Source organism: Ursus maritimus, unplaced genomic scaffold (genome assembly GCF_017311325.1).
Source record: "Ursus maritimus isolate PB19 unplaced genomic scaffold, ASM1731132v1 scaffold_9, whole genome shotgun sequence".
Classification (NCBI taxonomy): Eukaryota; Metazoa; Chordata; class Mammalia; order Carnivora; family Ursidae; genus Ursus; species Ursus maritimus.
The window spans coordinates 34,759,158-34,783,886 of NW_024427107.1; the positions used below are offsets into that span (position 1 = coordinate 34,759,158).

The following is a 24,729-nucleotide window of genomic DNA, read 5'->3' on the forward strand; positions in this document are numbered from 1 at the left end:
CTAAGATTCCTTTGGCTATTCTAGCTGCTTTGATTGTCTTATAAACTTTAGAAAGTTTGCCAATATCTACCTATCCCCTCCCCCAAAAATCCCATGCTGTAATTTAGAGTCTGATATCATTGAATTCAGAAGCTAATGTAGGGATAATTGACATGGCTTCCAATCCATGAAAATGTCATAAAACCCCATTTATTTGTCTCCTTTAGTTTCTCTCAGCAATGTTTTCTAGGTTTAGAGTATAAATCTTGCACATCTTTTGTTAGATTTACCACTGCATATTTTTAAGTAATCTCTACACCTAACATGGGGCTCGAACTTAGGAGATCAGGAGTCACATGCTCCACTGGCTGAGCCAGCCAGACACCCCGATAATTGAGGTACTTTTATACTCTGTTAAATGATACTGCTTCTTTTTTTCAAATTATTTTTTGCCATTATATATGAAAAAATTAGTATTTGCCTGTTGACCTTATATTCAGCAACACTACTAAATCTGCTTAATTCCAAAACTTGGGTTTTGGGTATTTTCATGAATACCTGGGTATTTTCATATATACAATCATGTCATTTGTAAAAGCGATAGCTTTATTTCTTCCTTTCCTATATTTATATATTTTATTCTCTTATTTTGCCTCCTGAACTGGCTAAAGCCTTCATTAAAGTATTGAATAGAAATGGTAATAGTGGACATATTTTCTATGTTCCACAATTCGGAGAAAAAGTACAGATCTTCCTCACCTTACTGCGGGGCTACATCCTGATAAACCCACTATAAGTTGAAAATATCGTAAGTTGAAAATGCATTTAATATAACTAACCTCCTGAACGTATAGCTTAGCCTAGCCTACCTTAATCATACTCAGAACACTTACATTAGCTTACAGTTGGGCAAAATCATCAACGCTAAGCCCGTTTTATAATAAAGTGTTGAATAGCTCATGTAATTTATTGAATATTGTACTGAAAGTGAAAAACAGAATGGTTGTACGGGTACAGAATGGTCATAAGTGTGTCGGTTGTTTACCCTTGTGATGGTACGTCTGACTGGGAGCTGCAGCTTGCTGCTGCCCAGCATCACGACAGAGTGTTGATCATATCACATATCACTAGCCCTGGAAAAGATCAAAAATCAAAATTTGAATTACGCTTTCTGCTGAATGCTTGCTTATATCTTTTGCATCATCATAAAGTCAAAAAGCTGCAAGTCAAAGCATTCTAAATTAGGGACTGTCTGTACGTAACATTCCATCAGTATAAATGATGTTATCTGTAGGTTTTTTATAGAAAACTTTATTAAATTAAGGAAGTTCTGTCTGGCACTAGTTTGCTAAAAGCTAAGTCATGAATGGGTGTCAAATTTTATCAAAACCTTTTTCTATATCTTTTGAAAAGATCTATTAATTTCTATGAATGTGATGATCTCCAACTGGTTGATTTTCAAATGGTAAACCAAATTTATGTTCCTGGAATTAATTCCACTAGATCCTGCTCTGTTAACTACAGAAAAATTTAGTGGAAAATACTGAGAGTTCCTATTTACCCCCTAATACACCCTCTACACTCCCACACCACACATAACCTTTGCCACTATCAAGATTCTGCACCACAGTGGTGCATTTGTTACAATCAAGGAACCTCCATTGGCACATTATTATCACCAAAGTCTATAGTTTATATTAGGGTTCCTTTTTGGTATTGTATATTCTTTGGGTTTTGACAAATGACTAATGAGAAGAATCCACCATTTATAGTATCATATGCAATAGTTTCACTGCCCTAAAAATCCACTAGGTTTTCTGTGAACCTAAAAATGCTCTAAAAAATAGTCTATTAAACTGATAGAAGAGGATATTTTTTTTATCTTGGTATAAAGCACAAATATAAAATATTAATAGGATATGAGAAGACTAACAATTTTTCCTGAAGAATTATGGATAGTAGAGCCATTAATATGTGAAAATATCATTGATGAATATCAGAATCTCTTGATAAAAGTTTCCACCTAATATTAGAACCAAAAAAGCACAGATATATTAAACCCTTTATATTTACTTAACAATGATATTTATTTTTTAATATAATGTTCTGATTATTAGAGGTGGTTTTAATTGTCATGCCAATAAAAATGCAGAGAGATACCACCTGGAACCTCAGCTAATTTCTGCCAAAAAACTGTCTTCAATTTTATAAGCTAATGATTTAGGTGGAGGGATGTTAATCCTTATATGAAACAACACAGTTGGTTGAGTAGCAGGCCATTCATTTGTCCTTGGCAAGACAAGGCAGGTTTCATAATCTTAAAAAGTCATTTCAATGTACTCAATGAGCCTCAAATTGCTTTAAATGGGCTGTCCTGTTATAATATAGATATATTAGCTTTCAGCTATGTCCTCTATCCCAAGATACAGTTGGAACTATCTTTGAAGAAATGTCCTTTTCTAATAAAACAAATCCACACTAATGTCTATGTTCTTTTTCTCACATATTGTACTTTCTTTTTTTTTTTTTAAAGATTTTATTTATTTATTCGACAGAGATAGAGACAGCCAGCGAGAGAGGGAACACAAGCAGGGGGAGTGGGAGAGGAAGAAGCAGGCTCATAGCAGAAGAGCCTGATGTGGGGCTCGATCCCAGATCGCCGGGATCACGCCCTGAACCAAAGGCATACGCTTAACCGCTGTGCCACCCAGGCGCCCCTGTACTTTCTTTTGATAAAATTCTAGACAATAACTAGCATCATCTGTTATTTTAATATCTTTGAGTATGTTTGTATAAACACATACATAAAAACATTTATATAGCTTACATGTAAAGCCCGAAAGAGGAAAGCTAATTACTAAAACAAGTACAAAATCCTATCTGTCTATAGGTGAGTGATTGCTTTCAGATAGCCAGAAAGTATATGAACAGTTAAATGTATAGAAAGGTTAGATTAAGATAATATTTGGGCAGCATTAAATAAATGTACTTATGTGTGTATATCCTGTACCTTGGCTGGGCAATCCTTAGGTATTTCACTCAATCTAGAATCCCCTTTCTCGTTTTAAATATACTAAACTTCCTCATATCTTCGAATTTGGCTTTTAGTCAAAACATGAATCTTGTGATACAGAAGAAAGAGACTGGATTTGGACCTGATTTTTTTTTTTAAGATTTTATTTATTTATTTGACAGAGAGAGAGAGCGCACGCAACAAGCAAGGGGAGTGGCAGGCAGAGGGAGGGGAGAGGCAGACTCCCCACTGAGCAAGGAGCCCGGATGTAGGGCAAGATCCCAGGACTCTGGGATCATGACCTGAGCCAAGGCAAAACACGAGCCACCCAGGCGCCCCTTGGACCTGATTTTTAATTGTATCACTATCATTTCTATTGGTATGACCCTGGGCAAGTTAATTTCTATGTACTTCAGTTTCCCATCTTGAGAAATTGTTAGATGAAAATATTAACATAAATGTATGCAAAGTACTTAATCAGTTCCAGCACTTTGCAAATATCATGATCCATAATATTATAGCTAATATTAATATGATCCCTAAAAAGAGTTACATTTATAAAAACATGGTTGTTTTTATATGCAGCTGTTATAATTTCTACTCTAAAACATGCACTTTTTGAGGCAAATAAAAATGAGTTCCTTTTTACAATAATTAATTTAAGGAACAAAGTAATTCACTGGCATTTCATTATGGTTTGGTAAGTTTTGCCTATTAAACTTCATGTGTTTTTGATGTAATTCTTCATCCACTGACTCCTCATATTAGCCAAATATCTGACTCCAAATGAAAAGGTCATCTCTCATGAGAATTTATATTCCATGTGGGAACTTGGAAATGCCCCAACTCTAATTTTGCCAAGATAAGCTCTTCAGTAAAATCTTACATCTAATTTCCTTAAGGTATGTTGTAAAACAACGTGCTTTCTTTGGTGGAGGGGGGAATGAAAAGGCTCTATTTTTAAAACTAGAAATATTAAGCTAAATTAAAACCTTAAAACATGTTTTATTAAATCTAAGTTCTGTCTCATACCCACCCACATGCACATGTGTGTGCCATGTACCCACACACACACATACACACCATATACAAGCCTGCCAAAGTTAATAATAAATTATACTTTATAGCAATTGAGAAAAAATGTTTCCTTTTAGAGTTCTTCTTCCCATGTCTCTGACAAAGTTTCAGATATTTTAAAGCCTTCATAATTTCATCAGGGCAAGATAGAGGTTAAGATATTGTGTGTGTGTGTGTTTATGTTAGTAGCCCTACGTACATCATTAGTTTCTGATGCAGTGTTCCATGATTCATTGTTTGCGTATAACACCCAGTGCTCCATGCAATACGTGCCCTCCTTAATACCCATCACCAGGCTAGCCTATCCCCCCACCTCCCTCCCCTCTAAAACCCTCAGTTTGTTTCCGAGTCCATAGTCTCTCGTGGTTCATCTCCCCCTCTGATTTCCCCCTCCCCATTCACTCTTCCCTTCCTTCTCCTAATGTCCTCCATGCTATTCCTTATGTTCCATAATTAAGTGGAACCATATAATTGTCTTTCTCTGCTTGACTTATTTCACTTGGCATAATCTCCTCCAGTTCCATCCATGTTGATGCAAGATACTGGTTTTTTATTAGAGTATCAACTCAGTGGCTGTGATCTCAACTTAGTCTGTTTTCTGTGTAACTAAAGTTGAAAAATATTGTTTTTTAGAAAATATCTCTTTCTCTTGAAAATCTATTTCTTGGTTTCTTATGCTTTGATAGTAAATTTCAGAACACATAAATCCTAATTAACATATAAACTCTAGATAAAATATAGACTTCTAGGAGAAAAAAGCCTTCACTTTTTCCACCAATCAAAACTCAGGAATCTTTAGTTGCGTTTCTTTAGTACTTACTTGTCACATTCATTGTAAGACACAGAGTTGGCTCCTTCTATCTGTGATTCCACAAACTCAGAATGTGGCTGGCATCTCACAGTCTCAAATGGATGCTTGAAATGCTGCCACATTCCAGTAAACAGGAATGTGAGAAAAGAAATGAGACAGCTGACTTCCCCTCAGGAGTACAACCTAGAAGTTGCACTACCACTTCCACCACAAACGTGGGCCAGAATGTGGTCACATGATCTCATTTAGCTTCAAGGGATGCTGGGAACTGTAGTCTTAGTTGGTTTCAGTATACTCAAAATTGAGAGAGGAGGCAGAAACAGGTAGAGCAAAGTAATTCAATCACTAAAGGAAAAAGGGATAATAGATATTTGGTGAAAGTCTCTGTCATGTGGATTGAAATCTTTGCCTATTACCACATTTCATTATAGCCAAGATATCAACAATTGTAAAATGTACATTTATATATACTATGAAAAGAAAAAAAGTTACACAATGAATTTCTTATCCCTGAGTATTTTAAATCTTTTGAAAATATTCTTTCAGACTTATTTAGAGATATATATGATTAGGCTTTGACTGAGTCATCATTGCCTGTGTTTTCTGCATAACACCAGCCTTTGTGCCTACAAAAGCATTGGTGATGCAGCATTCTCACCTCTATGATTTCTTCAAAGACACTGATGCCATCTGTAAATTTTGATTCTAACACTTTTTGATTTCATTAGAAAGTTTCAAAAAAAAAGTTTTTTTGAAAATAACTAAGACTCATATTCCTTCCTCAAATGATTGACTGAAATCTGATAGTTGCTTTTTTTTTCCTTTCATGAAAATAACATCTAAGTTTATGATATATTTTAAAAAAATGTACCAGGCCAATGGGAAGTAATGGTGTTTTCAGTGTTAAATGTATCCTGATTTTGGAGATGTTAAAATGTGAAAAAATGCATCTTAGAATCAATAAATTAAGGTATTTCAATTTAGAGAGACAGTAATATAGAGTATTTAAGATGAGAGTGATATGACCTTCAATAAAATCACTGTTCTGCCTCTTGTTGGCTGTGTGACTATAGGCAACTCACCAGTTTGTGACTCCAGTTTTCTATCTGTAAAATGGGAACAATTACAACATCTAATGCTTAGAATTGTTGGGAAGAAATACTAATATATGTAAAGGTTTTAGAAAGGTGCTTAACACATGTAAATGTTACACAAGTGTTGGCTATTATTATTTCTTGAATGCTCTGGAATTGTGAAATCCATAGTCCCTGATCTATTCAGCTTTTATTATTATTATTATTCCAATATTGAAATTATGTATTTTCCCAGAAAATTATCCATTTCATCTAGGTTTTCAAATGTACTACTACTACTTAGTTTTCATAATATCCTTGCAATTGTTTTTGATTATTCTTCTCTCTGAAGCAGTATCTATTTTCATTCTGATTTTTTCTTTTATTCTTTTCTTGCACCAGCTTTGCCAAAGATTCAAAAAGCTTATTAATATTTTTAAAGAATTATCTTCCAGTTTTGTTACATATTTTTGTGTGTATGGTTATTGTTCTTCAGTTCACTGGTTTTTTTTCTATGTATTTATTTCAATCTGTTGTCCTTTTTTTTTTTAAATTCTAAATGTTTGTTAATTTGCCTTATGCTATCCCTTAATATAATGGTATATACTTTGTTTCCAAACAGAAATAATTTTTTAGTTTTTTCCCCCTCAATTTAATATTTTACTACATTGTCATTAAAGAGCATAATCTATAGGATGTTTATTTTTTAGATATTAAAGTTTGACTTTCAGGATTGTTCCATGTTTGCCTCTAAAGGAATGGTTTGGTATTAACTGGAAGTAAAGCTCTATGTATCTATTTCAACCTATCAATTGTGGTTAAACCTTTTATCTCAGTGGCCATTGTTATCAACAAATGTCACTGGTAGGCCCAGATTGATAAAAGCATTAGACACAAACAATGCTTGGATTTGGCAACAATATTTTCTTATTAAGGATTTCAAAATGAGTTAAGTATAGTCAGAATACATGACACAACATAGTTACTGAAGATAATGTCTGAGACAGAGAGCCACATCAGCCCCTGTAGAAACTTACCTTCCCTTAGGTCTTTTCCTGTATATATAACTCTGGGCAATTCTGCAACAGATTTTTATGGATATGTGCTTGGGACCAACTCATCTGCATGATTCACCTCACCAATCACAGAGTTATTCAATATAAAAGATGGTTATGCATATATATTTTTTTTAGTTCATTAATCCTCCTTTGGGTCATGTTCCTCAAACATCTTTTATTTCTGTGTGCTTATGTTTACCAACCTGACACTTGGCAGGAGGAGACAACACTTGGTGGTCAGTGACTGTCCTTTACTGAGTTTGGCATGGGTGGGAATGCTCCTGGGGTAGAGAGGCTCTGGTCTTACTGTCAGGTAATCTATCTCCATTTGCCCAGTAAGCCTTGCCCTAACACTGTTATGGACTAATTGTGTTCTCCCCCTAAATTCTTATTTTGAAGCCCTAACCCCCAATTTGATAATATTTGTAGATGGGACCTTGAGAGGTTATCAGATTTAGATGAGGTCATGAGGGATGAGGTCCTCATGATGAGATTAGTGCCCTTTTAAAAAGAAACTGAAGAGTCTATGCTCTCTCTCTGTCTCCTCCCACCTTCCCTCCCCACACACACTGAGGAAAGACCATATGAGGATATCTGCAACCCAAGGAAAGACTCCTCAGAAGATACCAGTCCTGCTGGCACCTTGATCTTGCACTTCCAGTGTCCAGAACTGTGAGCAATAAATTCCTGTTGTTTAAACCACTCTGTCTGTGGTATTTTGTAATAGTCATCAGAGCTGATTAAGACAAACACATTCCTCAGCTCCTTTTTAAGATTTGCTGTTCTTAGGTTAAAGTGGTGGGAGAAGGTGGGAAGGAACAAAATGATAGGATGCAGCAGCTACATAAAGTTCCTTTGTTGCTTCCTGTTAGTAAAGGGTTTATTCTGCTATTTTCCTCCTTCAAGTGTCCATGGAGCAAGTCAATATATGCCCAAGGTAAGGTAAGAGGAAAGAACAAAATGAAAAAGCTATCTGTTTGACACCTAACCCTCTTTTTAAATTTTGAATAAAATTTTAATTTGGGGATAAATTTAGGTTTACAGAAAAGTTACATAAATAGTACACAGAGTTCCTTCTCCATCCATCCTTCATCCCTAATGTTAACGTTTTATAAAACTATGTTATATTTGTCAAAACTATAGTACATTAATATGACCTAAACTCAGACTTTACTTGGGTTTTGCCAGTTTTTCCACTTTTTTTTTTTCAGTTCCAAGATCCAATTCAGGATGCCACACTGCATTTAGACATGACTTTCTTTTAGTTCAAAGAGGCCACCTGTTTGGGAGCTATGTTCTGAAAATCCACAGCCTTATAGTGGACCTTTCTACATTTTCTATTTCAAATTTATCCACACCTTACTACTTGCAGTTCCCCCAAGTTGTGGCCCTGTGTGCCTAATCATGCTAATTAATTTCTCTGCCTCAAATACTCTCATTTTTAACACTATCATCCCTTCTAGAACTAGTAAAAAAATAATTTCTTTTTTTGAAGACTTCCTGAATCTACCCACATCCACCCCAACAGAACTAAATGCTCACTTTGCTGAGCTACATTATACTTCTTTTACATCCTACCATAGAATTCAGGGTCTGAATTATACCTTAGCTGACTATAATGTGTCATTCTCTTTTGTTAGACCAGTCTTTTTCAACCATTTTTTTTCTGCCTTGACATATACACATTTCCATCAGAAATACTGATTTAGTGCTGCAGTGATTCTCAACAGAAAACTTATGTGACTCTTTCTCCAAAAATGTGTTCTCTCATATCCCCAAATGTACATAAACTCTGCAATGAAATTTATATATGTATATATATTACATATAGATATGTGCATTTGTGTGTATAGGCAGATGCTATAACAATCAATATTTTAGCTTCTGTGCCCGTGTATTGATAATTCCCCCCCCCCAAAATTAAAGCTTTGTAGGAGTAAAACTACTCAGGTAGAAACAAGGTGGGTGCTGTTAGTGAGATGTCTTAAAGTTTGAGTGATAAGAGTCTAAGATTTTTTTTTTTACTACCCTTACTACTGGATATTTACTTAAATACTCTAAGCCTCAATTTCTTCATTTATATACTGTAGGTAATAATGATGATATCTATTTTATAGGATTGCTTTTTAAATTTAATTTTTTTTTCTATAGGGTTGTCTTAAAGACTGAATAACACAATGTATGTAGGGCTCTTGGCATGTGGTAAATGCTGTATAAATGTTACAGTGATGAGCAAAAAGAGGAAGAGAAGAATGGAATGAGAAGAGAGATTTGAAAAGGAACATGTTTTCAGCAAAACTAATCCACAGTGGCAGGATTCAGGGTACAGGTTACTTCTGGGAGTAGATGTCGTGATCGAACAGTGCATAAGTTGGAACTCTGGAGGCTGGAAATATTCTGGTTCTTGATCCAAGTGCTGGTTATGTGGGTTTCTCCCACATCAAACATTCATCAAGCTGTGTAATTGTGATTTGAGCACTTTTCTATACGTATGCTGTACTTCAATAAAAATACAATTTTTTTAAAAAGTTCTCGACACTCCCACCATCAACTGCTCTGTGCCTTACACATAATATTTACTGTAGTCAATTAACACTTTTGCATGGCACTGCTCATCAATCTTTAGGCTTTTTAAATTATCTTATACTTAAAAACAGATTGTTTTCGTGATTCATTTTGTCAGACTCTGCCTCTTGAAATTTCTTTCTTTCAATTTCTCCAAATACTAACTTAACAGCATCTTTCATTTTCAAATATGCACTGACGAGTTTTAAAATATATTGATGTCCATCAAAGTACTTAAAAAAAATTTAAATCACGGATTTTCGTGAATAGAATCATAACATGATTTAAGATATAGCTGTCAGTGAGAGAATGAATAATCTAAATGAGTTAATGATAGCCTCATTTTTTTAAATTAAACCATATTGTTTGATGTTTTGAGTTTAAAAGATTTGGAATATAAAATATATAAATTGTTTTAAGTTATTTTCAGTTGAATTCATGCTGAAATCTCAGATCTCTAATATGTACATTTTTACTTCAAAATTCAATTGTATGATAAATCATGCAAAAATATACATCTTAAACCTAACCTTTCTAAAACTCTATTGATGTTATATTTAAACTTCTGCACAACTGAACATTATTTGCTTTTCATTAGCCTTGTATTTCAGTAAGGGAAGCATCACTGCATACGAATGTACAATTTTTTGCTATTGGAGTCAACAAGTAGGTGATTAGAGTGAACCAGGCCTCCTGACTTCTTACTTCCTTTCTCACCCACATTAATCCTTAACACACATAGGCACACCCAAAAGAGCAAGCACAAAAGGACAATTACCACATTTCAATTCCACATTCCTCCTCATTTTTGCATATAGATCTACACATATAAAAGGGTCTGCATGCCCACATGCCATATGTTAAGCAATCCTGGCTTGCAGAAGCTGTGGAGTGCTTGGTGGAATTTGTAGATGTGCATTTATTTAAAGCTTTGCAGGGTTGCATGGCTCTACAGAGTTCCTTGGGATTGCCGTTACATTACTATCGCAGTAAGAATGTGACTCCTGCTCTCTTAGACCTATCTTATAACTCAATTCCATCCTCAACCTTTCCTGATAATGTGAGATCTGTTACTTGGATATTAAGCAGATATGTCTGTGTTTCCAACCCCAATATGTTGGCTTCTTATCTATTTCTCTGAGCAGTTCCATCCTCAGGCTCAAGCAGGAATTTATTCTGGTTTAGTGATATTATCCTGCCATCATCCAGCCGGCTCACATCCTCTGCACCATCTGTTTGTGATATATCTTCACTACAGCTTTTGTTACAAGGAGGAAAGTATTTAACTGGAGATATTTTTTTTTCTTTGATAAGCACATAACTTCAGAAACCGTGGAGTTACTGTTCATTATATGTTGAAGGATATTAATTTGAAAAAAAAAGCTTCAGTGTTAATGTGGTAAAAGAGATTATCTACCCTTTTTGTTCTAGGTATGTATTTTTTAAACAGTAAGAATTACTACTAAGAGTTTTGATTAATATTTGTTTCCTTGTCCTTCCCAATACCTTAATAACTCTACATAGTCCTTCAAGTAATTGATACTATAGCAGACCTCTAACTATTAAATTCCAGAGAGGAGGGGAAGCTGGATTTGATTCAGTAAATACTGAGGAACTAGTAAGGATGACAAGAATACCGTATTTTATTTCCCCTGTTATAAAGATTAGAGTTCTTTTCCTTTAACATTCTCTCAATTTTCCCAATACTTCACTCGAGTTAATACACTACCAAATAACAGTCAGTTATTTCTTTTGTTCAGGAATTCTCCCATTTCATTGTGCATCATCTTAAATTCCATCTCATCAAACACTGCTTTTTTCTATTGGGAGAAGGGTAGTGGGGATTCTCATCAACAGGCAATTCCCTCGATTTCCTTTCAGTTTCACGCACACACATATACACACACTTAAAATGCTAATTCTCACCTTAAACTTTTTGATAATTTATGTAACTAATAGCCTGGGGTATACATATGAGGTAGAGCCTTATGCTGGTAAATCTTTAGCCTCTGGCTCTTGGAAATAGAAGGGGGAAAAAAAAAACCTCTGAATTATAGCATGTTTGGGCTTCCATGGGGTAAATACTGCCACCGTGGCTGAATGAAATCTCACTGAGTATGCTATTGGGATGTCATTCACAGAGGACAGCTTGCTAGGGCAGAAGTATGGGAAAACGAGTGAAGTGTGCATCTCGGGGGGTGGGTGAGGGAAGCAAAACACATTAGCTCACCACATAAAACAATGAATTTTATAAGAGTTGAAGATAAGAGATTTGGTAGATGAGGTTTTTGTTGTACTTAGGATGTATATTTTTGTTTAAAAAAATATTCACATTTAATAACCGTGCTCCAAACATTCATGCTTTCTCTGTCTTGTGTACATACCAAGATCTTTCCTACAGAATTATATATAATTTCTGAACACAGTAAGGAATTTAAAAATTAATTTTATCATTTTATAGCAAATCTGATGTGATTTAAAGTTAATATTTAAATCAGTATTTTATTAAAACTTTATTTTAAAATTAATTTTTAAAATCTGTAGTATACTATAAATTTTAATATTTCCCATTTTACTAGTAAACACTATTTTTTTTAACTTTGAATCAATTATGTAAGACTAAGCATGATTTATTGATAATTTCTAAAAAATAGAAAATAATACATTAGATTGGGTATATGGGCAAAGGTGTAGTAAAGTATGTATTGTAATTAAAATTCATGGTACCGAAAATAGAAAAAGCCTTTTTTTCACTTGCGAATATTTAAAATTCATATATTTTATAGTTTTAAAAATATAAACTAGCTTAATTTTATAATTTTTGTGATTTGATTCTAAATGATGACATAATGCTCTAAGCTGCCATGTGTAAGCACTTTCCATAAAACAATTCTATGGAAGTATAAACAGTCCTTTTTTCCAATATGAAAATCAAAACTCCAATTGTTAGTATATTTTCTCCTTTAACATTGGCATTTAAAATACTGGACATTTTGATATCTCGATCAGTAACTTTGATCAGAAGTATATTTTGTTTCTGAGAAGAAAATGTAATTTATGAAATAATTCATATATTTTTATTCTACATTTATTATTATTTTTTTCAACACCATTTTTATACCCAAGATGGATGGTGAGGTATAATCTAAAGACAGTGTCTGACCTCGTATGTCTTTGTTATAACCAACCATTTAGTAGAAATACAGGATAAATTAACAATCTTGTATTCTCTATGTCATGGAATAATACTCTAGTTCACATCAGAAAGTCTGAATTAAAAGTTAAAAAACACATATTTCTAATTATAAAATAACACATATTATTAAAAATAATATAAAAATCTTAGCAAAGCAGAAAAGCCTAAAGCAAATAAATTTAACAGATAACAGTAATTTCAATTTTTCATTTCAATCACCATTAACATAAACATTTTAGTAGGTAATTTCTCAGTAATTCTACGTTTATATATTCACATGCATACAAAGATATATACTTCCTTTTAAAAAAAATACTGTAGTATACATTGCTTTGTAGCCTCTAGCCTTACACTGTGAATATTTTATAATGGAGATAAGAATTTTTCCATAAAATGGTTTTTATTTTATATATTATAGTACATTATATGAGTGAACTAGCATTTGCTTAAATCATCCCATTTTTATTTATGATATAAGTAATTCTTACTTTCTTGTTTTTATAGAAAACATAACTAATAAATATTCCTGTTTTGGTCCATATCTGTATTGATTTGTTTGGAAAAATTCCTAGAGCATTTGTCACACACATTTTAAGACTTTTGATACATAATGACAAATTTTCCATTCAAAAACTGTGCCCAATTGCACTAACATTAGCAGAAGTACCTGTTTTTCTAAATTCTCACCAGTACTGGGCATTACTATTTCATCTCTGTCAGTTTTATCATAACAACTTTAATTATACTTCTGCATTTCAATTATTTTTGCTTAAGATGAAAATAGCATGCAAACATACACCAGAGGACATAAATTCATGTCTCTATATACACTCTTACTAACAGGATCATCTCTGCCACTAGTTGGGCAATATAATAAAATTCTTAGGGTCTCTCCCATTTCCACATGTCTTGTGACACCTTTTGTTCTGTTCTATCTTTTCACAGATACTTGTATGGGAATAACCATTAGTTAGAGATAGGGTCTTCCTCTGGGGCAGAAGGGAGGTTTGTTTGCATTCCAAGATAATAAAGAGATACTTCTGTTTGTGGCAAAGGTTGAGCAGGTTTGCTTACAGCCACTTTAAAGGAATGAAGTTTCCTAAGCTCATGTTTCCTCAACTTTCCTCAAACCCCACTGCATACACACATCCTCCTTGGTTGCCCTTCACCCAGGTCCATGGGACTCAGGTAACAATGCAAACATGAAGTTAATGGTGTCTGCTCTATTCCAAGTAATAAAGTCCTTTGTCTCTGTGCCAAGAGTCTTGTATCTTGCATCAATACCTATGAAACTGGCAGGCTCACTTGTTAGCTTGCAATTAGGGTAAAATCTCATTCCCTTCAGAGAAGATCTTGACATGGATCTTCACTTGAGTCTTAGGGATAGATTTGCTGGAATATATACATACTTCTAGAAACACTTTAGGCTAGAGTGCCATGTTAGTCAAACAATTCCCTTTCCATGAGCTAGAGAGCTTGGCATAGGTAGTGGGAAGGAGGGTGAGAGGAAGTGAAAAAGTAAGAGAGGTAGAAAGGAAAAATGGGATACATATATGTTTTGTGGCCATAGTTTATACTTAGTCCTAGTCAGAAAATTTGCAATTTTTTGCCAAGTTCAAGAAAATAACCCCCTTCCAACCCAGGAAACAGATGAACCACCTTAAATTCCTGTTTTAGAAAGAATACAAATGGAATTTAATCAATTAATCAGTAACTCAGATGGTGGATATGTGGAAAAGGTCATTTTTGAATATGAACTATTAATTTCATTATAGGGGCGCCTGGGTGGCTCAGTCATTAAGCATCTGCCTTCGGCACAGGTCATGATCCCAGGGTCCTGAGATCGAGCTCCGCATTGGGCTCCTTGTTCCCCTGGGAGCCTGCTTCTTCCCCTCCCACTCTCCCTGCTTGTTTCCCTCTCTCACTGGCTGTCTCTCTGTCAAATAAATAAAATAAAATCTTTAAAAAAAAAAGTCTTACTTATAATGTATCATTACTGTAAATTGTAGAGTCGTGAATTTGCACAAGACAAAAATCACCAGAAGGAGTGTATAACAGAAGGAGTATAAGAACAGGCCTTTAGAGAATCAAACATTTAACAAATCGTTCTAGGAAATTGGATTTTTGACCTAAAGTTCGTTCTAGTTTACTATAATAGTGATAGGATAAAGTAACAGTGTTTGTTTAGTGTTTTAATTGATAAAATGCATTGAAAACTTACCATGTATGAAGCATCAACAGTGTTTCCCCTTTTTTTATCTAGAAAATAAGTAAGGTTCTTAATATTTGCCATACCTATTTTGGTTCACTTATTTTTTTTTCCCTTTTTTTCTTTTCTTTTTTTTGGGGGGGGGGCTTTGCTGTTTGTTGTATTTAAAAAATGCATTGTCAGAATGCATACTGATAAAATAAATGCTGAATTTTGTTCAAGTCAAAATTATAATCATTTATATTTTACCTAAACAAAAAATAATTCAAATGATTGCTTACTTCATTAGAGGTGTTTGCCAGATTCTCATTTCCTCTGTACTCCAGAGACTTATCATAAGATGCAGAGCTTCTACTTGCTTCAAAGAAAATGTTTAACATGAAAAAAATAAACAGAAATGAAGAAGGCTAAGAATTTGTCATGTTGTGACTACATGTCTTGTACTACATTCTGTTTACAGAATTAATTTAGGAATTAAAAGGACAAAAATGAGTAGAAAGCTTGATTCTTACTGTTGTCATTCAATATATCATTTTCCCCTGTTTATCTTTAATGTTACAAATTTCCAATATAGCACCAGTTAGCATAATATCTAGAAAAATTATTGTACACTAAACTGAAAGACCTGGGTTCTGGTTTCAGGATGCCAATGACATGTATATTGTCTTTACATCTCTCTGGGGCTGATATGTAAATTTAGTGGGCTGACTTCACTGGTTATTAACATTTTAGGAAGTCACAGCAACATATGAGAATATGCAAAAAGCTATAGCAGTAAAGTGGTAGGACACACAAATAACTAACATTTTACATGTAAACTGAAAGGGATCACCTACATCTTATAAACCAATACTAAGAAGTCCTTAACTAAATGATCCTTAAGATTGTATGATCTATGATTTAATCTGACCTAACAAACTGTTGAAATACTAAGTCACCACTATTAGTGATAATAAAAATGATTTCAATAACTGGCAATTGTCACTATGAACAAACGACTGAACACTGCCAAAGGAATATTTAGGATAACAAAAATAAATAATTTATCTTGTTTTGCAAGAATGGTGTAGAGAGCTAAAGATATGCCATGTGTCAGGGAGCTTGGGGGACTCGGTTAAGCATCAGACTTGGTTTTGGCTCAAGTCATCAAGATTGAGCCCTGCACTGGCCTCCCAGGTCAGTGTGGAATTGGCTTGAGATTCTTTCTCCCTCCTACTCCTTTCTCCCTCTGCTCCTCCCCTCCCCACCTCTCTCACTCACACACTCTTTCTCTGAAATCAATCAATCAATCAATCAATCAATCTTAAAAACAAGAAAGATATGCCATGTGTCCTTAATATAAACAGGTAACCTACCTAAATTTTTTTTCAATATCTATAACTGATGTTAGATGAGCTGCTTTCTAGAAATTAATGAAAGGACTAAATTTATGATAACAATAAAATAGAAAATTATCAAATATTCAGGCTACATATTAAACAGATATCTCTAGAATATGTACATTATGTATCACTCCTGTATTAATCAGATCTTTGCCATTTCCAGTATTTCTGAATACACAAAAAGCTAATTTATAAAATATTCTATCAACTAGAAAGCCAATTCAAAAATATGTATTACATGCTTACTATATGCAAGATATTCTAATGGATAAAGCAAAAGATACACATAAATAAAATATAACTTTTTTTCTAAAAGAATGTATAACTAACCAGAAGCAATGAAATAGACATATACACACCTGATTTCCTGAACAGAGGATTTTTAGTAATAAAGATATATTATTTTTTTCTCTTGAGGAGGGATAACTAATTCCATCTGAACAACTGAGGAACACTCATGGGTAGCTGGCAACTGATCTGGACCATGAAGGAAGGTGAGGATATTCACTGGCAGAGATGACAAAAGGAAATCCATGTGGAGGGGGACAGGAGCATGAACCAGGAACAAAGATAAGAAATCTGAATATTTTCAGGGAGTGCTGGGTTATCCAGGGTGTGGTGAAAACATCAAGATTAGAAGTTGGAATTAAAGAAAAACATAGAATGAAATCCATTTATGGAGGTATCTCCTGAAGATTTGTGTTTTATCCTGTGCATAATGGGATGCCACCAAAGGTTCTGAGGACAAAAACAGCATGAGAGCTGTACTTTAAGACAGACCACTGCACCAGCCTTCAAACTCACATCTTTATGCACAGTACTGAATGCTTCTGAGTTTGTTTTCTCAACTGTAAAACTGAACTATTAATCATAACTATTCTACGAGAGAGATAGGATTAAAATGATTTAGCATATGTCAAATCCTAACATAAACACAGACTCAATAAATATTATTTCCCCACCTGCAAATTTGTGTGAAAAATTACTAAAATAAACCATTAACCAGAATTCAGCTCAACTATACATAATGATGAGCCATTGAATCAAAGAAAATAAATCATTATCACACTTATCACTGTGTTCAATAATTTTTTTGAAAAATTTGTAACACATAGGTGAAGTATGTTTTTTCTCCATAATGTATGATGACTTTTATCAACCAAACTCTTTTTATAAAAGAGAACATTCTATACTCTGGTTAAGCTATGTAGCATTTATGCACAATGTGTTCAACTAGCATGACCATCTGTCTAGATAAATGACTCCAACTTTAGAAATATAAATATATATATATATATTTGCTACAAAATCTGTAGTCCAAAGTTTTACATAAAGTTCATTGAGGCAGGGAAATGACAAAATATGAATAATAGAAAACAGGTTTTAGAGTTTCTAGGAAAGAAGAATAGTAGCGTACAAATCAGTGATGGCCGTACTGTGCATACAGTAAGAATGTTTGAGCCCATTCTCCATCAGACATGAGTGTTTTCTCTTACATTATAGAATGTACATCAGTAAAGTTTGTATACTATAATAGCAACACAGCCCAAGCTAACCAAATAAAACCTGTGTTAGCTATCTACTTTTATAACTCATTACCTTTCAAAGTGTTAATCAGCTCAAGGAAAAATAAGGGCTGTCATTTCCCCTCTACAGGTTCACAGAAAAAGTGTTTTTTGATACTTTTAATTTTAATGCTTTTAAAAATTGCTATAGAGACTCCAGGTGTTGCTTAATTATTGATGGTCTTTATGAACCCCAAAGTAAAAAGCAAACACATAACCACAACCAAGAATACACTTAAGTTGTACACATTTTAATGATCAACTAATTTCCATCAGTAAAGGGAATTCCTTTCAGCAGGCCAGCAAACAAATTTTGTTTCTTCACTATAAAAAGACTAGCCTAAGGACTCTGTTGAAGTGTCTTCCCTCTCTGCTCTCCTTATCCTCTCTCTCTCTCTGGCTTATCCCTACATGCAAAAGCAAGGCATTGCAGCTGTCCAAGCAGACACCCTAAAACCATCTCAAACGTGTAAGCTTGTATTATTCGATGGTATTCCACTTGCAATCTAAAAGTGTACTTGTTGACATTAATTATCTGTTTTGTCAATAAACTTCACGAATGAGGACATGTCATTATCCAAATACCACCTCACTCCTCACTATACAATCTTGAAGGAAAGTTAATACTTTTAACCTACATAAGCGCAGATAAAATTTAAAATACTAAACAAAGTAAGGAGAAAATAATTTCCACTTTCACATTTGCTTCAGAAGTTTCAGGATTTAAATTGGGGTTCAATTCATAGGGAAAAAATTCTCAAAACGACATCATTTATCTAGCTCTCCAGAGTCTGGAAACCAGAAAAAAAAGGTATCATATGAGACTGTATTTTGCTCATGAGACTTCTGGCATTTTTGCCTGCCTCTAGAGTTAGTAATGCACAGGAGAATAGTGAATCTTTTCAAAGTTGGCAGTGTAGAGGCCAATACCTGCCTGTGAACAAGAGTACTGGTGAAAAATTCCAACTTGGAGGTAAAAGTTTCCAAAAGATAACAATCAGTTGGCTTTGTTAAACAAGAGAATGGCCATGCGAACAGTTCCTTCTTTTCTTCATGGGTGATTGGCAGGTACTATGAGATGAGTTTGACATGGTACCATATTTTTTCTAATTGACAAATTGTACTTATGTTATTTTTATAAAGAAATCCAGTACTAAAATCAGAGTTATTTTGGAAAAACGTGCCACTGGAATGACTTAAACAATTAACTGCACTGAAACTATTTCCTTTAATTTCCTCTAAATTTAGAAATTCTCACTTTTGTGATCTGTAGCAGTGAAATGGATCAAGATGTGAGTTCATGAAAACAAGGATGGAACACAGGATCAAGTTCAGATTTCAATCAGAGCGTTAGTGAAATTATAAGACTGGTACCTCTGCCTTCTTCATATATAAAACCTTTACAGACTTCCACATACAAAATTGTCTTAGCAGTAGAATGTACGACTTTCTCAAAGAATGAAGAACAGTGGAACCATAAGGACATTTTTATTAGCTCACCATTTTTAAAGGAATTCAGACACCAGTTAATATCTATGTAGGGGAAAAATATCTATGTGGGAGTTAGAGAGCAGGGAAATTCCTTCTATTCCACAAAAGGGGAATCCCAAACTGCATCTTTCAATATGCCTGAGAAGTCTTTAGTGACAGAAACAATCTGTAGCAGTCTGAATGTTACTCTTCTGAATCACATATTTCTCTTTCACAGGTTTTTGTGAATCATTTCCATTTTTAAGAAGATATGGATAGCCAGGCAAATGTCCACATACTTCTCATCTATATTTTGACACTGTGCATTTCCATCAAGATACAGTTTAGCTTCAAAAATATGGTTAACTAGGAAATAGCTGGAGGCTGCTTCAATAAATCAGAAAGATAAAATTTAAGAGATATGTGCATATAATCAAAGCTCGAAATTCACTTCTACAGGAAATCAATAAGGTATTTTAGAAAGATTGAAGGGATTTATACATATAGGGATAAAACTGGCATTTGTCATAATATTAAATAGACAAAAAATGATAAGAATTATGTATACTTGAGCTTTATGAAATAAATTTAATATATGCAAGATGGAGACATCTTTCTTCATTTTCTGAGAAACACTGCTGAGTATATTATGGAATAAAATTCAGAGAATGTATTCTTGTGTGTTTATGTCTGAATATGTGTAAGGGGGGAGTATATTGTGGTAATTAAAAAAATGGGGGTACTGTGGTAAAAAAGAATCCCTTGATATTAAAAAATAATTTAAAATGTATATTTTTGTGTCTCCTTTTTCATGCATATTATCTTGCCATTGGGAAATAGTAACCAATCCAGGAAACAAAGCATTTGTCAACCATCATTCACAGAAAGCTAACAGCAGATGAGATGATGGTAATTGGAAGATTATAATTAGACAAGGTATTTTCCACAGGTAAGGGAAGTAGGAAGAGGCAATGATACTAGGCTGCTGAGCATTTGTACCAAAACACTCTCATGGATACACCTATTCTGCAGAAGAGTGAAAACTCACTATTTTCACTAAATTAAGATGGTAATATTAAACCTAATTCTCCCCATGCCTCACTCATGTTCTGCCAGACAGACACAAGCAAGCACTATCATTCTCAACATACTGCCTTAATTACACACTAACATGTTATGCTAGTGCCTTAAAGTAACATCCTCCACAGGCATCCTAAAGCTAAAATAACTGCCTTCCCAGTTAATTGTCTATCTGCCCTGTTATGTCTGTCCTTTCACATTTCCTCTCTGTGCGTGCATGTTTATGCTACATTATCATTCAACTTGCCCATGTAATACTTAGGACAGCTTCATTTTGTATCATTTACATCAACGTACATCTTCTTTCCCCAAACTGATATCTCCTCTTGCCTTATATTCTGTTTAACACTCAAATATGTTATTAGAGATGAAAGACTGTTGAAAGGAAATATTTTGCTAATGGGAAGATTCTGAGTTAACCTGATGCTAGTATCACATACTTCATACTTCCTAATGGCATTTTTTAAAAGATTTTTTTTTTATTTATTTGAGAGAGAGAGCAAGAGCAGGGGGAGGGGCGGGGGGAGAGGGAGAAGGAGACTCCCTGCTGAGCAGGGACCCTGACTCTGGGATCAGGACCTGAGCCAAAGGCAGACACTTAAACCGACTGAGCCACCCAGGCACTCCCCACCCCTCAATGGCATTTTAAGAAAATTAGTTGAAGCTAGTTATGATCATATCTATTTTATATAAAGGAAACTGAGCATTGAGGGGAAAAAATGTGCTATAGCAATCTCAGTTGCAGAAAAATGTAGTCTACTAGCAAATGGCTTCAGCCTAATACTGGTTCACTTCACATATTACTGAGGATTAAGACTAGCTACACTAATCTTGATTATGATGGGTCAAACAAATTAGAACCAGTTTCTTTATCATGTGAGAAGGTGAGCAAGGTGAGCAGGGTACCTCACAGGCCCTTTTCTACCTATATGACCTTGTCCTCTCGATCTAAGATGTGTTCTAAATCTACTATCCATCTTCCATCAGTAGGAAGAAATGATTAAGAGGCAGGCAGACTCCACAAGCTTGCAGAAGATATTCCTGTTTATATCTTCTTGACCAGAAATTATAGCAGCTTGGCAGGTTGAGAAATGCAGTCTCCATCCTGAGCTACTATATGCCTAGCCAAAAATCAGATACTCTATCACCATGAAAGAAGAGAACAAATATTGGGGGGCAAAGTGGGGTCTCTGCTACAAGCCAATGCATAGTATGCACATAGAGGAAAACACATGAATTCTGTGACTATTTAATACCAACAATTGAAATAATTTTCTCTTGCATTTTATTTTTATTTTTTTTAAGATTTTATTTTTTACTTGAGAGAGAGAGAGTGCACATGAGCAAGAGAGCACAAGCAGGGGAAGCAGCAGAGGGAGAGGGAGAAGCAGACTCCCCAGTGAGTGGGGAGCCTGATGTGGGGCTTGATCTCAGGATCCTGGGATCATGACCTCAGCCGAAGGCAGTCGCTTAACCAACTGAGCCACCTAGGCACCCCTCTTGCATTTTATTTTACTAAGACAGTTATTGCATGTTATATTAATAAGACAGCTTATATAATTTCTACAGAGCAATGCTAGAGTTCAAGTATTTTTTGGAGCTCTAAGTCATACGTTGTTAATTTTTTTTTTTTAATTAAGCTATCTTTGTGCTAGAAGAAAGGAACCTATAGTTTCACTTATCTTTTGCTGTGTAGCAAACAATCCCAAAATTACGTAACTTATAATAACAACTGCTTTATTATCTCTTACAGTGCTGTGAACATCCTGAACTCACCTGGGCCGTTCTGCTTCCCATGTTAACAGAGGCTGCAGTCATGTGGGAACTCAACTGCACTGGTATGTCAGGATAGTTCACTCAATGGATGGTAATCAGCTCGGGCTGTCAGCAAGTAGCTCAGCAGGAGCTGTCCATCAGAGAGCCTTGATACCTACCAAGTACTGTTCCATGTGTTTTGGGCTCCTCCCAGTGTGAAGGTTAGGTTCCAAAAGTCAGGAAAGTAAAGCTGCCAGTCTTCTTAAAGTCTCGTTCAGAACTCCTAGAATGTCACTTCTGCCACATTCTTTTGGTTAAAACCAGTCACAAGGCCATCACAGAATCAAGGCTGGAAGATTTGGCGGGAGTAGGGAAGGTTATGCTCAACTTTCTGATTTAAGTAAGCTGCCAAGCTGTAAGTAGAGGTACGTGCATAAAAGGAGGGGAGAGATTGTTTAGAGGTCATTTTCTGAGACTAGGTACTATCTGTAAGAGCAAAACTAATAGAAACAGCAAAGAAAATCAACAATTTATTGATAAAAATAAAACCTAAAACTCTACCAGAAAGTGTTGGTAGACAGATAATAGAGTTATTAGAAATGCCCTTAGGATGTCCCATTTAGGGTCATCCACACTGCAGAGATGATCCAGGTCTCTTGTTTAATTAAATAGATCGATTTCTGTAAAGATAATGAGACTGCAGGTTAGCTTTCAAAAATCAATTTTTCTCATCTTCATTCAATAAGCATTTACTGAGTGCCTTTCATGTTCCAGATAAATGTTACATATTGAGTTTAGATAACTTGACCCTTGATCGCAAGGACACACCTGGCTGGGTCCTTGGGGTAAGGCACTGTTGCACTGTAACTTTAAGTAGGGGTGGGTAGGTGCACAAGGTATCCACGAGGACTGGGGTTTGTGTGGTAAGTGATGTGAGCCAGAAGCCTCATGCTCAAGTCTGGGAAGAACCCAGGTGTTTCTCTTCCTGGTAGTCTCCTCCCTGTTCCATAGAACTCCTGATGTTCCATGAGATCAGGCTTCCTCTGGAATCAGGCCTGATTTTGCCATCCTCTGACACACTGCTGACTCTCAGCACATACCAGCCCATATTCTCCCTGCCCTCCATCTGGACCTGTACTCACTCCCCTACACACATCTAAAGCACAAAGTACACCCTGCATGTTCCAACTGTGCCCTGCTTGCCTTCCTGGGGGGAAAAAATCCTTGATCTCAAGAATGTTCTTAATGTACTTATAGTAGACTCTGAGTACATGTTAGAGCAGAAATCTTACAACTAGCTATTTGAGCAAAGAGGGACACCAATTGTGAAGGTGTGAGAGAGGGAAGAAGACTGATCCAGTTCACGGTGCCTTCCTAGAGATCAGGCAAATAAAGTATGTGACTGATTTTTTCATTTGTCCTTTAGGTTAAGATAATTCCCTTAGACAACTAATTAACATATAGGTAAAGATCTATTGGTTCTAGAAGTTCCAGGCTAATTCTAAGATCCATGTTCTATTACAGAATTTAGGAACTCAAGGTACACTAGGATAAATTTTAGTTAATAGGTTTATTACTTCTCTTCTCCTGTGTCAAATCTCCCACATCTTATCTAACTTCCTTTTTTTTAAATTTAAATTCAATTAGCCAACATATAGTACAGCATTAGTACTCATCATCATTAATGTTTAATGATTCATTAGTTGCATGTAACACCCAGTGTTCATCAGATCACGTGCCCTCAATACGCATCATCTGAAGGGAAGAATGAAGAGGGGATAAACAGAAGGGGGAATGAACCATGAGAGACTGTGGACTCTGGGAAACAAACTGAGGGCTTCAGAGGGGAGGGGGTGAGGGATTGGGGGTGGGGGATTGGGATAGGCTGGTGATATAAAGAAGGGAAAAAATGCATTGGGCAATGCATGTTACATGCAAATAAAATAACAAAGAATGGAACATTACATCAAAAACTAAGGATATACTGTATGGTGATTAACATAGCATAATAAAAAATTATTATAAAAAATTTAAAAAAATAAGAAATAAATTTAAAAAATTTAAAAATTAAAATTAAAAAAAATACACATCATCTGGTTGCCCCATCCCCCCACCCCATCCCTTCCACAACGCTCAATTCCTTTTCTCAGAGTCAAGAGTCTCTCATAGTTTGTCTCCCTCTCTGATTTCTTCCCAATTTTCTTTCCTTCTCTCTCTCTCACACACACACAATCTTCAAAGATGAAATAAATTAAGAGGTGTCAATTTGTCTTACAACTTTTCAAAGACTGGTCTTTAAAAAAAATACAAATTCTTATAAACAATTTAAAGGAATAGTCCGGATTACTTGTAGCCACATGTAAAATTAGTTTCACATTTTGCCTCAAAGCACTTTGTTTTAAAGAAATAGATCTTTCCCCTGTTCTATAGGTCTTGCACCTGAGTATTCAGTTTTAGTTACAACATATTTTAAAACAAATGAATAATTCTCCAAGT

At 34.9% G+C, this 24,729-nt stretch overlaps 1 long non-coding RNA gene across 1 annotated transcript; it reads right to left on the minus strand.

Moving 5' to 3' along the window:
- Positions 1-969: 969 nt before the first annotated feature.
- Positions 970-22,820, minus strand: LOC103661408. The gene is made up of 3 exons (XR_568062.2): positions 22,413-22,820; positions 15,263-15,339; positions 970-1,112 (listed from the first exon to the last, which is right to left on the minus strand). It is a non-coding gene; the product is annotated as an uncharacterized LOC103661408 (long non-coding RNA).
- Between the last annotated feature and the right edge of the window lie 1,909 nt (positions 22,821-24,729).